This window comes from Suncus etruscus, chromosome 20 (genome assembly GCF_024139225.1).
Source record: "Suncus etruscus isolate mSunEtr1 chromosome 20, mSunEtr1.pri.cur, whole genome shotgun sequence".
Classification (NCBI taxonomy): Eukaryota; Metazoa; Chordata; class Mammalia; order Eulipotyphla; family Soricidae; genus Suncus; species Suncus etruscus.
Genome location: NC_064867.1, coordinates 2,287,923 through 2,294,114, shown reverse-complemented (window position 1 = coordinate 2,294,114; position 6,192 = coordinate 2,287,923).

Here is a 6,192-nt window from a genome sequence, read left to right as displayed (position 1 = left end):
ATATCTCAGACTCAGCGGATCTGAAGAGGGAAGAAGGAAAAAAGAGTCGTGTTTGGTTTTTTGGAAATCTCATACCACCAACAAACACATAACATGCAGCTGCTATTTTACCTTGACTTTTTATTATTATTATTATAATTATTATTATTAATATTATTTTTTTGGATTGGATCAGTTTTTACCAGCACATTGCTCTACTGTATTGCAAACAGCGGACACACCAGCAGGCGCTGAGGTGCTGAGCGGTGAATGCAGAGCCAGCGCTGTGCTGAAGAGGCATGTTTGCCGCCCTCTGTCTGTCTGTTGTCTCAGAACCTGTGACACGAAGAACCCCAGCTCCTGTCTTGGGAAACTTAATGCTGCAACTCTCCCTCGAGGAACCTTCGAAGACTGTTACATAAGAACACTCCTTCCTCCAGAGGGGAGCTTTCCCTCCGACCTGCCCTCTCCTCCCTTCTTTTTTTATTGGTTGGTTTGTTTTTTTTTTGTTTTGTTTTGTTTTCCCCTCTCCCTTTTCAGACAGAGTGTTTAAGAAATAGCAGATATATTTTTCATGGATTAATGGATGTTGTCCTGACCGAGAGAAAACTAGGATGAGGATGGTTTGGACTGGAGTTGGCTGGGGAGGGGCGGGCTGGGGTTAGGGTTTGGAGCAGAGCTACACTGGACTCGGGCACATTGGGCGCAGCATCCCTGGCTGTGGAGGCTACTTCTCAGGTAACCGGGAGTCGAGGGGAAGGACCATCGAGGCTGAGCATTGACGGCCAGGCCAGAGCGGGGTCTGGAAAAAGCACAGAAGCAGGTGCGGCTGCGACCCATCTGCTGACCCTGACCAGTGTTTCCCGCCCACTTGGGTATGGACATAGGGCAAAGCCTTTTTCTCTTTTGCCCTAATTTAAAGGTTAGGTGATGGCAGAAGTCATTAAGGTTTAGTGAGTACATTCTTCCTTAGATGTGATGTTGTAAAATAACTTTCACAGGGGAAACGGTACTTGCTTCCTCCTGAAGCAGTTTGGGGAAAATGCCTATGGGGCGGGGTGCCCTGCACAGCCAGGGAAGGCGGATTTCCTAGGAGGCACCTGTGTAGAAGGTTCTCTCAGAGATCACACCCCCCCCACCCCCCCAAATCCTTCAGCCTGGGCTCTGCCCTCTTGCTGACATGACTGCCCCCTTCTGCGGCTTGTGGACCTGGCTTTCTCCAGACCCCTTAACGTGGTGCATATTCTAAAAACTTTTTTTCTATTATGCCATAACCTTGCTCTAGTCGGTGAATGTTCCTAATGCTGCTGTTTCAACATTTAAATTTCTTTTTTTTTAATTTATGAGACATGCAAATTTTTTTTAAAAAAGAAACACATTCACATATACACACTTTGCTATGTGGCTTCCGAGGTTTAAATTTTAAAAAGTTAAAAAAAAAAATTTAAAACTTCACGACCACAGACCACCTCAAACCAGAAATACCTCAGAATTTTCTACTTGTGTAAGTTTTATTATATATTTTGTTAGTTGTGTTGTCTTGTAGTAAGTATATTTTAATGTAAGTTGGCTTTTATGACAAGAAAATTTAAAAGAAATAGAGAAAAAGAAAAAAAAAGTGCTGGCGTCTTATAGGGAGAGCTACCATTTTTGTTTGCTAACAAACAGCCCCTTGTAAATATTTCTCATCTGCCGTAGGTTGGCCGTTGGCCACGTTTGGGCATTGTCACTCTTGAAGGTCCATGAGGCTTTTCTTCTGGTTTCTTTCGACAGTTTTATTTTACAACTGGATCTCTTCATCTCGAGGTAGGCAGTCAAGAAGCAGAGAGGGGCTCAGCTCTCAGCTTCTCTTGGGCTATTTGGTGGTTCAGCTAGTTCCCTCAGCTTGATTGACAGATTTTCCCCCCAACCCCTAAACCTGGCAGAATTACAGCCCTGAGGCTCACTGAGGGGAATTTGTTTAAGATTGAATTCCTTTGGCAGTGGGGCAGACCTTTAATGGAAAGAGCTTTGAGGCCGTATCTGAGACTCCACGCCACCACGCCACCGTGGGCTCTGGCATTCTGTGATGGGGATGCTTGGGAAGGGAGCAGGGTCCCCGCCCACACTCTGGGGCACTGCCCTGTAACCCCCCACTTCTCCTACCCCTTGGCTGGGCAGATGCTGTGTGGCTCTTGGAGCTCAGATTCTGCTTCAGGGATCAAATGTGAGCTGGCTGAGGTCGTCACAAGGACATGGTTTGGGATTTTGGTTTTCCTTTTTTGTAATTTTGGTAAGCTGTGCTGTCTTTCTTTTCAAAGAGAAACTATGGGACTTCATGCTGTGGTACTTTTTCTTCCCGTGGAATAATTTTTCAACAGCACACCAGGCCTTGCAGCAGTTGCTTTTCTTTCCACGTATTTCTTTAAGAAGCTTTAAGATAGTATTGAGAAGTGCCATATCTTCATCTTTAGCTTTCTCCTCAAGCAGTGCTGGGCACCCAGACTGTGTGTCCTCCAAAGGAGCCGGTACCGTTCATTGCAGGAACAGTCAGACCCCCAATCCGCTCCAGTGTGGTGAACTGACCCTCCAGTATGTCTGCTTGAGTGTTGAGGGCTTCGGGGTGATGTGGCTGGTGCGTGCTGGCTTTTTTCAGGGAGCAGGATCAAGCCTGGCAGTGGAGGACACGGCTGGAGCCCTGGTAAGAGAGGTGGCGCAGCCTGACCTCCCCATGGCCTGTGGGCTTCTCAGTGGCTAGGTTCCTGCTTCCTTCCGGGCTCGGCCATTCATGCGCTGAGTGGCCCTGGCCAAAGTGGACTGTCGGGAGATGGGATCTGGCTTCAGACTCTACCCGCCATGGGTGCAGAGCAGATCAACTCGCGCCTGGGCATGCTGCCAGGGTTTTGCCTAAGGTTTCCTCAGAGAAGGGACCTAGTCGTAAACTCACGGGGCTTGTGTTGGTTGGATCGTGAGGACTCTGCCTGTGACATCATGGATCTCATGCCTGGGAAGCTGAGGCAGCTACTGCCCACTCCTCCAGCTCCCATCTCGGTGGAAGGCCATGGGGATGGGCATGGCCCCCTGTTTCCTGCCTGTGGGAAAGACTGTCCCTGTTGTCTCTAACAACCACGGATCTTCGCTCCTTCCTTTCAAGCAGCTTCCCAAACTAAGCAATAAGGCTTGAGGCATGGGAGCCCGCTGGCATGTGCCAGGGGTTGGAGGCAGATTGGGTGTGGTTTGAGGAGGGGGACACACTATATTCAAGAGAAGGTAGATCTCTGGGGAGTCCTTGAGGCCTTCGATTGTTGAAAAGGAGCCGGTTGGCCATGTCAGTTGCAAGCCTCTGCTTCAAGTGCTCTGTGGTGCAGGCGGACTTTGGGGGAGGACGTGTTCTCCTTGGGAACACCCATGATCATCACCGTGGGAGCCACACCTAACCGGAGAGATCTAGAAATTGGCAAGAGGAGGAGGAGGAACAAGTAGGGACCAAGAGAGTCCCGTGGACCTGGTAGGTGGTGTTCTGGCTCCGTGGCCTTTCTTTGGGAACTGACTCCAGCTGCTGGGGCGAGTGGCACCTTCTCCGGAGAATGAGAGGCCCACCTGGGGAAAAACGTGAGCACCATTAGCTATGGTCGTGCTTGCTGTTGGTAGGTGTCCAGAGACCTCATTTTTATCCGAGGAGGGCCTCCCAGGTGCCAGCTGCTCCTGACTCAGATTTCATCTCTACCGGACTTGCAGGAATGTAGACAGAACAAGAAGGGCCATGTTGGACCTTGAGCTTCTTCAGGAGGTTTACACCCACCCCAGTGCATCATCTCAGCAAAAGGAATTTTCGTTCCCCCTTCTTTTTGGGCCTCAGAGAGGCCAGTGCTTCCATTGGACCCCCCACGCCCTGTGCTTGTTCCACACTGGTGATCTGGGCCAGTGTGTGGGTGACTTGGTGCTAGGCTTGTCGGTGTGTGGGATGTCAGGGCTCCTGGTCCCGAGTTGCGATGTCAGGGGCCACTGGTCCATCCGTCCATCTGGGGTAGGTCGAGGGAGGTCCTCTGTAAATGGAATTCGGCTCTCTTAGAATGCAGTGTGAAGTTCGTTCATAGCACTTAACTGGTTAGTTGGAGAACCTCAAGGTTTTTAGTGAGAAGCGTACGTTTGCACATGGTTGAATCGGTACTAAAAACTGAGCAGTCAGGAAGGACTCCTGAAAACAACTTACTAGAAAAATACCTAAACTGGAAAGCATTCTCCAGGAGTGAGCTGAGCTTGTTGCTCCCAGTTGCTTCAGTAGCCGGTAGGATTCTTAATTGCTGGTCTTGGTTGATGGACACGGCCAGGTCTGGTTTCCAGTTTGGGGCACCGTTCCACGCCTGTCCAAGAAACACAGTACTGCTCTTCCCTAGGGTAACATGAATTTTCCTGGGTCTTTGAATATGTACAAAATACTCAGAGGATGTGTTCTGTTCTAGTTCTGCCTAGTGGAGTCCTATTTTTCCATCTCTGGTAATGTTTAAGGTTAAAAAGAAATAGGCCAAGTAGTTCAAATGATGAATTGGTTTTATTTTCTGTTTCGATGTGTAAAGGCTTCATGAATTCAGGGTAATCACTTTAGCTTTTTTAAGTATGTAATTCCTGGTAGTTGATTTATAAATTGTTGGTTACAACCAGCAATCCACCTATGAATGTATTCCAAGCCTTTAGTCAAGCTTGTGAACAAAAGTTTTAAGATACGAATTTTATTTTATATGGAATAATACATTGAGGTTTAAATTCCGTCTCCTCCTTCCCAGAATTCAGTTGCTGCAGCCACATTTTGAAACTAATGACTGGGTCCCAAGAGACCCATAAACTGTCAGAGAAAAATCCAGATCGTCTAGTAGATACTGCTACGTTATACTCATTTGGGTTCTATCCTAAACTTTGGTTTGAACGAGATTTTGAATGAAGTATTTAATCACCATTGAAAATTTGACCAGGTTTTTACACTTTGTAGTGGTATCTTCTGCGTCTTAATGAAGCAGGACTCTGGTTGCGGTCCTCCCAAGTCCCTGTCTCCTGTAGTGCCAAAATCCCCCTACTTTATTTGCTCGTATGGCAGCTCATAAACACAATACCAATGGTTTTCCTCATGAAGTAAAACATGTTCTCTGAATGCTGGTATGTGGTGCTGCTGCCCTTTCTGCTCCAGGAATGTCCTTGGATTGCCCGGGGCCACAGTAATCCTGAGAAGTCGGGCAGGCCGCCCACTGGATACCGAGGAGGAGATAGACACACCAATGCATTTGTTCGATGCATTGGACAGTTGTACAGGTGTGGCTTCTCCAGACAGCTCCAGAAAAGTATTACATTTGTTTGCAAAGTTTACACTTGTGGGCTCATCATCATGGGAAATAGGACCCCACTAGCTCCTGCCTGTCGGGCAGCTGAGGGGGGTTCTTGCAAATCGATGAGTTTTGTTTGAGTCCTGGGACTTCCTGCTGCAGGTTGGGCACAGGTGCCTTCCCTGACTCCCCCAACCCCGTTTTTTTGTCAGAATGTTGTTAGGTAGCATTGTAAATAAGAGTAGGATATATATAGAGAGATGACACTTGAAATTTTACGTTAAGAAATCTATAGCTCTACATAGATATTTAGTGATATGACCTGACAGATTGTTCTGCAGTGTGGAGAGTGTGTGTTTTATACCACAGATTATTTTTATAAAATCTCGTGAGTTTGAATAAGAATGCTTTTGTAATCAGAGCTTTACCTTCCAAGATAAATGTACACTGGAATATGAGTGGAATGGCACTCAACGAGGATTCTTGGGATACAGACTGGCAGATTAGAACCCATTGGTGGGTCTTGTTGGCTGAGATGCACTTGTTGTGTGGGAATAACCGTCCTTGAGCTTTGCACCTTGAAGGTAAGCGGAAGGGGGGCTGAGGAGAGACCAGAGGAGCCAGCAGGGTCTCTCACATCTGTGCTTCCTCTTACTACATCTTTGGAACAAAGCTTAAAACATCTTTTGTGGGCTCCAGACATAGGATAGAGTGGTCTGAAGATGTTTGGGGGTTGCAGACTGGGACTCATTGGGATTCGACTTCGATGTAGGCTACAAGCACGTGACTGGAGTGTCCCATCAGACATCAGACTGGGTGATCCAGGACCGTAGAATCCAGTTCTTAGGAGAGAGTTTGCAGTTGAGCAATTTACTTGAATCAGTGGGGCAGGGTGGTGGGTGGACTGAGTGGCCAGACG